The sequence below is a fragment of the Triticum dicoccoides genome, chromosome 1A (genome assembly GCF_002162155.2).
Source record: "Triticum dicoccoides isolate Atlit2015 ecotype Zavitan chromosome 1A, WEW_v2.0, whole genome shotgun sequence".
In the NCBI taxonomy this organism is placed as follows: Eukaryota; Viridiplantae; Streptophyta; class Magnoliopsida; order Poales; family Poaceae; genus Triticum; species Triticum dicoccoides.
The window spans coordinates 161,161,656-161,174,402 of record NC_041380.1 but is presented as its reverse complement, the minus strand read 5'-3'; positions in this window follow the sequence as shown (position 1 = coordinate 161,174,402).

The following is a 12,747-nucleotide window of genomic DNA, read 5'->3' as shown; positions in this document are numbered from 1 at the left end:
TTATTACTGCTTAGATTATATAGATCACAAGAAAGGTCAAACAAACCAATGGAATGGAAAATGTGATCATCAGGTTAAACAGAATAATGGAAAGGAAAATTTGTTTAAACACATATTTCAGGGGTATATCCTTCCCAAGGACAAGCAGAGCATGATATCCATGATAGGATATAACGTATAAAACCCTTTAGGAAAGGGGAGAGAAATATCATGACATTACCCATACAACAGTGTTTGGATAATTGATAAAGAAAAGTTTAGCATTGTGGTTCAAATGTTCTTATTGAAAAACGGAGTACCACAAACATGCTTCGAGATAGCATTGACATGGTCACTGGGTAAAGATCAGAATTTGGATACACAAAGGATCCACAGGAACAACATATAGAATAAGTCTTACAATTTTGCTCATGGAAGAATGGATAACCATGCTTAAAAGGAAACTATAACAATAGGGCCTCCGACCAGGTGTGCTAAGCATGACATCACCTTACCGGGTCTTATAAGACCTACGTTATAACTCTTGGAAATATGTTCCAACCATCATATCCGACCGAGATTCAAATCCGATTGGTGTCAGGATACCCCAGACTCAGGATGCCTGAGAAGAAAAGGTGGAACACAAATTGATGAGGTGACATTGTAAGATTCTCGGGATATGAACTATGGAAGCGAGTTCCGAAACAAGAGTTCATCATTAAACCAAGGAGAGGATGAGGAGGTGGCTGAGGGACTCAGCGACAATTCATCGAGATCTCTGACAAGATGGATTTCCACAATTATGTGAACAAGGAGATAACATTAGTCAGATCAAATGATATAATTAGGTATGTTCGAGGAAAACATACACAATTAAATATTGGTTGAAAAGTGCACCCGAAATATGGGCTGGGTTGCACGACCAACGTCAGAATGGCGATTTAGCAACCAACACGCTAAATTGGAATTATTGTCCATTAACTCTGAAGCAATAGGGTTGCTAGAGATAATAAATTCGCACAACAGAGTTCACTCAACACGGGGACCAAGAAAAGAATGGTGGTGGCGAGAAGCATCACTGTATCAAGAAGTATTAAGAGGTGGTGAAATTCTCACAACATCCTTGACATAAAAGATGGAAATACTCCAAGGTAAAACATAACATACACTGGATAGCAAGGAACTCAAGGTACAACACAAACCATGAACCAATTTTGTGTTGGGGAATTGCAAGAATGTTGTCGATGTTAACGCAATCATCGAGGGGGAAAGGATGATATTTCTCATCATCAATTTGATTGATATCCTAGAAATGCTTAGAATGTTGATGATGGTCATGACACATTTGTCGACAGGTTTCACGAAGAAGCAATCAAACAGCGACTGCATCCAGCAAAAGGACTGATGCAGTGAAAGATTATTGGATCCTCGGATGCGACGCGAACTCGGAATCAAGCTGGCTGTTCGAGGTGAAACGATAAGACAAGGAAGATCGACGTAAGCTTAGCTCATCATCAAAAGTTGTGCTCCAGGATTAAGAACCAGGTAGCATAGATAAAATCAGCACAAAAATGATATAGCCGATCAGGCTAGGAATGACTTGTAGGATTATTAAACTCGTAAGCAATGAATATTATTTAAGAGTTATTGAATCAGAGTGTATAGTTGATTCACTTATCGGTGTTCTCGAGTGAATAATAACTCAGAACCCGTGGGAAATCTGAAATCGGTGAGAAGCAATACTAGATGAAGACCCATAAGCAGTTATGTAGTTCGGTGATATTCTCCAGATAACAGAGGTGAAACTTGGAGGTAGATCAAAATAGAAACTGATCTGTATCGTAGACTTGCGATAGCAGATACTTTAATCTTGTCAGAATAGACGAGGCAATGGGATGGTTTCCTTTCAGATAGATTGAATAAGGTTAGCATGGTCGGAACAATAACTACAAGGGATCCAATTTACGATACCGGAAGAATTATTCAAATGATTAAATATTCTTGCAAGAAGCTTTCATGACAAGTTCCACACCGTGTCCGTGGGCATGAACATAAAGGTTCAGGGTCGACTCCCACTTCTGCAATGCATAACCTTTCTTTCACTTCTCGTTTTCGAAAAAGTTGTAGTGTTGAAATTTTATTTGGCAAAGCAACAAAAGAGTATGACTCGCGAAAACTTTTGGGCTCATACGTTTTGGGGAAGGCATAGGTTCAACCCATCGGGGCATCTTAGGAGCATATACCATAAATTTCAAGAATAATTAACACAAGCTCGATAGTAGAGCATGCTTGAGGAAGCAGAGGATACAATTTACCAAAGGCATTACATATCTGAGGAAAGGCTCATAAGCTTATTGAATATGAAGGACGTCGTTGGATAAAATCTGACAAAGGGTCTGGTGGTTCACAAGGAATCTGATGGTGAGCATAGATACTCAACCAGAGGAATAAAGAATGCAAGGAGATCAGATTATAGAAACAACTAACTAACTCAAAGCTCAAATGCATAGGAATTATGAATTCCAAGACAAGGGATCAGAAGCAATGCTCTGATTAGGGATGGATAAGTTGAATAGCCTTAGGGGTACAATCGTGGCAATTTGATTGGTCAAGATCCAGCTCATGTTTAAAATGACGTCTGAGCCGGAAGGACGAAATGAAGGATCTGATTAAGGATTGTGAGCATTTGCAACATATTGATTAACAGACTCAAACTAATAATGACTAAGGACGCCAATAAGATTACCAGACTTGTGAGGTTAATCATAATGCAAGCAAGCAAGAATTTCAAGAGCAATAGGCCGTTGAGGATTTTCGGAGATCGAATGGTATTTCAAAGAGTTCTGTGAAATACATGAATCAACTGGGGATGAGCGGATACTCGATAAGTGAGAGAAATTATCTGTTCGTGTATTCAGGCGGCAAAGAACTGCAAGGCGGTAGGCACAAAGTATTCCCAGAACAACAATGAGTATTTCAGGGTATCTTGTAATAACAAGAGCAACTGGGGACTAATGTAAGAATGGCAAGTTCATGTAGTTTTCTATAGGGGTTGACGGTGGAAGGGAATTGCAAACGCAATGAGCACAAGTTCTCGGGATAACATCGGAGAGTATCTTTGGAATCCTTGGGCGCACCAAGCAATCATCTAGAGTGAGGGGCTCTCTAGGAGGAAGTAATTACGAGAACCTAGAGTCAGAGTTAGTAAAATCATTTAACCCGAATAGAAGATAGATTAGAGTCCCAGAATGCAGGTCAAGGAATAAAATATCCTGATACCACCCAATGGCGATGTGGGCCCATGGGCTGCACAACCATATTAGTAAACAGTTTTCATCGACTAGACTCAACTTTGGCCAAGGAGTGTGGAAGGGGGATTCCTACAGGCAGTCGGCTCTGAGACCAACTTGTGACGCCCCTGATTTGACTATACACTAATCATACACGCAGACGTGTACAATCAAGATCAGGGACTCACGGGAAGATATCACAACACAACTCTAAAAATAAAATAAGTCATACAAGCATCATATTACAAGCCAGGGGCCTCGAGGGCTCGCATACAAGAGCTCGATCATAGACGAGTCAGCGGAAGCAACAATATCTGAGTACAGACATAATTTAAACAATTTTCCATAAGATGGCTAGCACAAAATGGGATACTTATCGAAAGAGGCGCAGGCCTCCTGCCTGGGATCCTCCTAAACTACTCATGGTCGCCGTCGGCGGCCTGCACGTAGTAGTAGAGGCACCTCCGGTGTAGGAAGGAGTCGTCGTCAGTGGCGTCTGGCTCCTGGACTCCAACATCTGGTCGCAACAACCAGGTATAGAAAGGGGGAAAGGGGGAGCAAAGCAAGCATGAGTACTCATACAAAGTACTCGCAAGCAAGGAGCTACACTACATATGCATTGGTATCAATGAAAGGGGTAGTATATGTGGACTAAACTGTAGAATGACAGAATAAGAGGGGGATAGCTAGTCCTATCGAAGACTACGCTTCTGGCAGCCTCCATCTTGAAGCAGGAGAAGAGAGTAGATGGTAAATTAACCAAGTATCATCGCATAGCATAATCCTACCCGGCGATCCTCCCCTCATCGCCCTGTGAGAGAGCGATCACCGAGTTGTATCTGGAACTTGAAAGGGTGTGTTTTATTAAGTATCCGGTTCTAGTTGTCATAAGGTCAAGGTACAACTCTGGGTCATCCTTTTACCGAGGGACACAACTATTCGAATAGATAAACTTCCCTGCAGGGGTGCACCACATTTCCCAACATGCTCGGTCCCCTTTGGCCGGACACACTTTCCTGGGTCATTCCTGTCCTCGAAAGATCAACACATCTCAGCCCTACCTAGGCACAACAGAGAGGTCAGCACGCCGGTCTAAATCCTATGGCGCAGGGGTCTGGGCCCATCGCCCATTGCACACTTACACGTTGCGTGGGCGGCCGGAAGTAGACCTAGCCTCCCTAATACGAGAGCAGGCATTCCAGTCCAATTCGGCGTACGTCGCTCAGTCGCTGACGTCAAGAAGGCTCCGGCTGATAGCATGACGTCAAGTGCCCATAACTGTTCCCGTGTAGTTGGTTAGTGCATATAGGCCAGTGGCCAGACTCAGATCAAATACCAATATCTCGTTAAGCATGTTATTTTGAAGTAACCTCAGACACCGACCAAGGCCATGCCCACCTCTCACCTAGGTGGTCTCAGCCTGCCCTGTCGCTCCGCCACAAAGTAACAGTCGGGGGCCATCGGGAACCCAGGCCCACCACTACCTGGATGGAACCACCTGCCCCTTCAGCCCCCACATCGGAATCACTTGTGGGTACTCTACGAGCCAACCCGACTTTAGTCACCACATATATTATGTATTATGTATATAAGCATATACCCGTGATCACCTCCCGTGTGATCACGACTTGATAGTATAGCATGGAAGATGGACAAGAATGTAGGGCCACTGATGGAATACTAGCATCCTATACTAAGCATTTAGGATTGCAGGTAAAGGTAACAACAATAGTAGCAAAAGACAGGCTATGCATTAGGATAGGATTAACGAAAACCAGTAACATGCTACATTACTCTAATGCAAGCACTAGAGAGAAGAATATGCGATATCTGGTGACCAAGGGGGGGCTTGCCTGGTTGCTCTAGCAAGTAGGGGTCGTCAACAAAGTAGTCGGTCAGGGCACCAGCAGCGGCGTCAGTATCGTAGTCTACTGGAGAGAAGAGGGGGAAGAAACAATGATTACAATGCAAGTAGATGCATAATGATGCATGACATGACAAGTAACGGTGCTAGGAGTGCCCTAACGCGGTAGGAGGTGATACCGACGAAGGGGAAAACAACCGGGAAAGTATCCCCAGTGGTTCGTGTTTTTGGACAGATGAACCGGAGGGAGAAAGTTGTGTGTTCACTATGCTACTAATGTATGGCGGATGAACGGGCTACGTTTTCGGATTCGTCTTGTCGTTCTGAGCAACTTTCATGTACAAAGTTCTTCCATCCGAGGTACGGTTTATTTTATATTAATTTTAAAAGATTTAATCATTTTTAGAATTTATTATATTATTTTAAATCAACATTATCCAGAATAGTGTTTGCTGACGTCAGCATGATGTCAGCAGTCAACAGGGCATTGACTTAGTCAAACTGACGTGTGGGTCCCGCATGTCATTGACTGTTAACTAACCTAACAGATTAATTAACTAAACTAGGTGATTAGCTTAATCTAATCTGGATTAATTAAGTTAATAAATTCTTTAATCAATTAATTAATTAATTAATTTTTAATTATTTATTTATTTTTACAAACTGTTTTGGGAGTGGGGCCCCACTGTCATTGGTCTTAAGGGCCATAGCGGGTTTGGGCGAGCAGTAGGGCGAGGTGCCCGAATGGGCGCGAGCCCGAGGGGCGCGCACGGCGTGCACGGTGGTCGTGGCCGGAGCAGCAGTGCGGCGGGCCCGTGGCAGGAGGCGGGCCGAGCCGGGCGGCGGGGCGCTGGCCGTGGCAGAATTGGCACATCAGCGCGGGTGGCGCAGCAAGGAACGGCCGAGCCGGGCGGCTCCGAGCGAAGGCGACCGAGCAGTAGAGGGGTCGTGCCCAGGTGGGCGCAACCAGGCGGGTGCGCGAGTGGGAGGGCGTGGCCAATGTCGATGAGCGGCGGAGCCGAACCGGCAGGAACGGCACCGGGTCCTGGCGAATGTGGGCGCGGGGGGATGCTCGGGTAGCACGGGGAAGCAGAAAGGGAGAGCTGCGGGTGGAGACGGGCACGACAGCGATGGCGGCTAACAGCAACACTGGGGCAGCACGGCAGGGCGAGCATGGCGCAGTAGCAGTGAGAAGGAGCAGAGGGTGTGCTCAGGCGGAAGTGGCTATGCGGGCAGCTGCGAGCACAGGTTGGCAGGCGCAGGGGGCGGGGTCGCGGCGTGCTCGCGGCCATGGCATGCCTGCGGTAACCGAGCGCGGGGCGGCCGAGCATGGAGGTGTGCGCTAAGTGCTTGCGCAGGCGGCACGGTCAGGGGAGCAGGGGACGGCGACCGCGAGCGCGGCCTCGGAAGGATTCTGGGGCGGTACGGCGACGGATTCACACGGGAGGGAGAGGGGAAGGGGAGTAGGGCTCACAAAGGGGTCACTGGTAAGGTCGAGGGGCCGGTGGGGGTCGGTCGACGGCGGTTCAAGGCCGCGGCTGAGGCAGATTCCGGTGAGGGGAAACGGGTGTGGGCGCCGTTGCTGCAGCTCCTCCGCCTCGATCCGTTGGTGTAGTCGACGATGGCGACGACGAGGATCCTCTTGGCGTCTTCCTGGTCGGCAAGGAGGACGTTGGCCATGACAGCGATGAGACAGTGGTGGCGATGGCATTCAGGATCGAGCGAATCGATCGGAGCGGCTCGAGGAGGAAGAAAATGTGGGGGTTAGGGTTCCGGGGGTGTCGAGGGTGATCTAATACGTACCTGGGATGCGGTGGATGGCCGCCGCGTGGCCATCCATGGCGCGGATGCATGCGCTGCCTCCAGCGCACCCTCGGTGAACAGAGGAAGGAGACGATGGTGGTGTTGGGCTGGCCTAGCACTGTTGGCAGTAGGCCTAAGTGCACAGTAGAGTAGGGCTTTTCTCTTTTATTTTCTATTTTCAAGTATTAGCTTCTGTTTTTAATTAGTTTTAACTCTCAAATGAATTTTGTTGAGCGTGTACATTTGCACATAATTGCAATGCAATACTTGGGGGTTGCACAAACAGCTTCAATTTATATTGGGATTGTTTAACTATTTTTAGAAATTGAAAGGTCAATTACTTGATGGTTGGTCCACTGTTATAAAGTCCAGGGCCATTATAAACATATCCAAAATTGTTTGTTAATGCAAGACAATCATGTAGTGAAAATTTTGAACCTAATGAACATTTTTAATTTACTGATTTATAAAAAAAATTCACTTGACATTAGAATTTGGACTTGAGTTTGGTTTGTAAGAAAGTGAGGATTAGCAAAAAATAATTATGATGGCATGGCATCATTAGTGTGGAGTTAATGTAGCATGACTCTCGGGGTGTTACAACGCCATCTGGATGGGTGTCAATAAAGCTAATCTCCTCTCCAGTAGGCTGCCACATATCTAACTGGATCCACCTAGCCACTTGAGAGCTCGACACCACACTGATTAATGACTTGCATATGATGAGGTGGAGCGGTGCTGTCTTGGCGGAGGCCCTGTGGTACGGAGCCCGCCGGGATGTGATCCTGGTGGCCCAGGAGCCTTGCCGAGGTGATCTAGTCTTGGCCCTCAGGGGCGGTCTCGACCTGGTGGGGTTCTCTTGCCCGGCAAGGGAAGCCTTCCTGAGGTGATCTCCTGTTGACTTGATCTTCTTAATGCACTCCTTGATCTCATGAAGAGTGGTTTCTCTGGCTTATCCCGTGTCATGTCTTGGTAATTGGTGTATGAACATTAGCATGCCTATATATGCACAAGTCTAGGCGGCAAACACAAATGTTTGCCTCACCGACAGGAGCCCCTGGGCCTGGTCCAAACATGTCGCCGGGCATCGTTGGGGTAGGCCCAAACATTTGCACAAGCATACATACCGATCCTGCCAGGATTGACGCTCGTATTTCTGGGATCTTCTTTACTTCTTCATTAACCTGGACTTGATCTTTCTCCCAAGTTTCCCATGGCGTCTTCAACATTCAAATGGTGCGCTCCGTTTGTGTCGAGCGCATACGTACACCGGAGCCCATTAGGGCGTCCGCGCATGAACCGGGGGTGACTGCCATTTTCTCTTTACCTCACCCACTACACCTGCCGTTTCCTCCATGTGCGCCGCATGCATTGCGCGGGGTTGGTGGTGGATGCGCAGGGTGTGGGAACGTGTGCCTTGGCAGAAAACGCAACACCCTGGATTGGCTTAATGGGGCGGCCAACGTATCTGAACGCCATTAGGAACGTAGAGAGGCCAGATTAGAGGAGTGGGGTGATAAGTCTCCAACGTATCTATAATGTTTGATTGTTCCATGCTATTACATTATCTGTTTTGGATGTTTTATATGCATTGATATGCTATTTTATATTATTTTTGGGACTAACTTATTAACCCAGAGCCCAGTGCCAGTTTCTATTTTTTTCTTATTTTTGAGTTTTACAGAAAAGGAATATCAAATGGAGTCCAAACGGAATAAAACTTTACGATTATTTTTCTTGGAACAGAAGACACACGTAGGACTTGGAGAGGAAGGCACAAGAGTCCCGAGGGCTCCACAAGCCCTCAAGGCGCACCCTAGGGGGGTGCGCCCCCTGGCTTCACTACTACAGGATGCTGCTAACGCAACAATACGATCAGAGACCCTTTGACGAAACGGTGTGCGATGCATTAATCGCAAACGGTGATGTAAAAACCGTCAAAATGATGGAAAACATTTGCGGTGGCGGAGATATCAAACACAATTCAGATTTTAGTTGCGTGTGCGATGCAGGACATACAGTTGATCCGTACGAATTGTTGGCGATGAGACAGAACAACAGAAACGGGCAGCCATGTCAAGGTGTGTGCGATATACGGCATACAGTTTGCTCAGATGAATTGCTTGCTATTAGGGAATGCGGTAGAAATGGTTAGCCCGATCAAGGTTTGTGTGATATATGGCATACGGTTCACTCAGATGAACTATTTTCGATTAGGGAACACAACAGAAATGGCTCAACTTAACAAGATGTGTGTGATATGCGGCATACAGTTCACAGAGATGAACTGTTTGCGATGAGCCAAAAAACACAAACGATTCGAGTAAACAAGATGTGTGTGTTACGCGGCAAACAACCCACTCGGATGAACTATTTGCGATGAGAAAATATAACACATAAGGTTACTAGAGTTAATTCGTGTGTGATTCTGTGTGTACTAAAAACTTTGAAAAATGCATACTAGTTGCTTGCGATGGCTAGGAATATCGCACACGATGCGTGTGCGAGTACTCATGTGTGATGGTTAGTAAGTTGCACATACGTTTCCTTATGTTAACACGTGTGCAGTAACACGTGACACCGCATATGGTTGTTGGGTTGTGTTCTCAAGTCTTCCCGCGCTCCAGTGAAGGCTTCCCGCGCTCCATAGGGGTGAATTGTAAAATTCACAATCCCCTAGCCAGCTACTAGCTATAAATAACCACAGCAATGGCCGCCGGTGGCGACTAGCTACTGATCCACTTGCTAGCTAGTTACCCCCACATACCGGCATACCCCCAATGACCGACGACAGGATGGAGTTGCGCGACGGGGACGGGCGCTGGAGATCATAGTTTAGGTTAATTAACTATACCTCCAGAGCCGGATGATTCCGGCTCTAAAGGTATAATTAATTAACATAATCTAAGATCAAATAACAAAGCCTTCCCAATGTGATCGTGCACCGGCCCCAACCGCTAGCATAGCGCGCGCGAAGGGACGTGACCCGAGCGAGACTTGGCGCCTAAACGGCGAGCAGAGCGCGCAGAGGGACGCTACCCGAGGGCGCATAAATGGCGAGTAGAGCGCGCGGAGGCACACGAGTAGAGCATGTTGCGGCCGCCTAAATGGCGAGCAAGCACATGCATAATTATTGCATATAGCAGATGAACATTGCTAGGAATAGTTGTCTGACAATATTATTTTCGATGACATGCATTAGTATATTCTTAGTTAAATCTAAGGTCAAGGTTTGGTACCATGATAGAGTTAGTACCTATACGAACATAGACGCCCAGTATGAAAGAAAATATGGGTCAAACCCTAGTTGAAAAGGGAAACAATTTCTAACTCTAGCTTACAAAAGGTACAAAGCATGAGGATTAATTATTCATCAGGTTTACACATAACCTAGATTGAACAGGGTAATAACATCTAACTCAACCAATGTTTTTGGTAGTCACAATCAAATGGATCGGTCTGATCCATAAAATCAAGATCCCGGTACAAAAGATCTACTCGTCCATGATGACGACAAGTTGTTGTAAATATAAGCCGAGCACGATCAGAAGCCCTTAGGTCCACCTGAAACTTCTTTTTTATGTTGTTTCACATACCGTTTCGTGAGAAATTTATTGTTGAAAAACTTAATCCTCATGGACAATAGTGCCCTCGCATTCAACATGAAGAATGTGACAAAGCTAGTGTTTGCACTATTGGATGCATATCCTTCCAGCATTACTGTCTTCAAATGAATGTCATGAGATATGAGAAAATCCCGGTGCTTCTTGAACCATCGATTGATTATACCTTTTTCTCCATATGTTAGAGCCTAAATAAGATGAAGATTGAAAACAGTTAATGTCTAAAAACATTATGTTGAAAGAGCGATAGCTGAACGATTAATTATAGTACATTATCTATGGGCTTTTAATGTGCATGAAATCGTGACCTTTATATACAAATTCTCTAGACATGGAAAGCATTGTGGCAATGCAATAATGATGTTGAGATCAAAACACCACATACTGATATATAAGGTGTTGACAGAATCCACCACCACTGATAGGATGGACAAGCTCTTCATTGAGCATAGAACATAATATTAGCACTGAAAGTGTACTCCAAGATGATACTTACCTTATGCGTACAGATGAAAAATGCAAATTACAAAAGTGTACACGAATAATATAAAGTACCTCAATAGGTGTGGAGGAAAATACCATCTCAAACCATTTAAATGGATCACGGATTGCACCCAAGGTCTCTTGTTTAGGTGCAGAGACCACAATTATTTGTGAAGGTTTATAACAACAATCAAGGAGAAACCTTTAGAGTGAAGGGGCATATTCGATGATGAGCTCATGTCCTTCAAAACGAATTCCAATGCTTACAAGGTGAGGCGACTTTATTTTGAGACCGGGCGACGGTGGCGGTGTGGAGAGAGGAGGAAAACGATGAGATGGACATCGGTGGTGAGGGCACAGATACATCGGTTTGTGGTATGTTACATACATAGTCATGGTAGAACTCAAGCTGCTGGAGTTTATCAAACTGACGGGATGTCAGCCAGGCGGCCACCATGGAGGGTATGTCTAGCAGGTAGCATGCCGGGATGCAGATGCCTTGAAGGGAGCCCTAGTGGGAGGAGATGATGGCTCCGGGGAGTTCAGAATCATCATCGACAAATAGCTGACGACAGTCGAGATTAAGAGGCGCGGTGCGCCACAGAGTGCACCACAGAGATGCAAGGACTTGTGTGTGGCAACTGGTGGGAGAAGGGAGATGATCTCCCCAAGGATGCCATCCGGGAGATCGCTGATGCGGTCCGCCGGAGATTCTACTAGTTCCTCGGGTCCAGGGGGCGTGGCCGCTTCTGGCCATGCAGCCGCGTCCAAGATCTGTATCCGGCGCCTCGTCTGTGTGCATACCAATATCAAATAAAAAATGGCAGAAACATACATGTAGGACATTGAAAATCAATTCTCAAGATCTGGAAGAAAAAAGGCACAAACATATATGTAGGACATTCAAAATCAATTCTCAAGATCTGGCCAGGAATTATTAGCACGCATGCTAACCCTAGTCAGATTATTAGCAAAAATCATTTGTATAGAACAAACAATTAATCACTAACCCTATACGGATAACATTCAAACAATAAATACACTAGGTGCATCTAACGGATCTTAATTACTGTGATTTTATGGACTGAGAGGACATGACCATAGGATTTGTATTCCAAAAAATTTAGAGAGGGGAGTAACCAGAGAAAACACATGATATGTTTGCCGCACAAATGGGTATATAGATGACTAACTGGTTTTCCGTCGGAGTTGCAGTCATTGTCGGAGTTGATGTTGACCTCCGGCTCCGGCTAGGGGGGGGGCACGATGGCACCGACGAAATATACGTCATGCTGCTATCCGCGTGAGACCTCGTCGGTGGCGACGGCAACCTCTGTGCCCAGCTTCATGCGTTGCATGGGTGCTCCACCTGCCCAGGCGCCGCCACTCCCTCTGATGGTGCGCTATCCTCATACAATCCAGAGTCCAGACGTTGGTGACCACTGTGGATCGGGGGTGCGGCCGCCTATTATGGCCGGCGGCTCGGGCACGCCATTAATACGGACCAGTGGGAGCAAGGCGGGCGGCGGTCAAAGGTTGTCTCGCCTCCCGGTGAGCCTGCGCGGCGAACTTCTAGCATTCCTATCATCATTTGACATAGCTACTCGCACGCCTCCCACCAATTCACACACCTGCACACACACACCGCCCTGTTTGCCTGCGCGGCGGACTGCTCGCATGCGTCCCGTCAACTCATGCCTGCTCG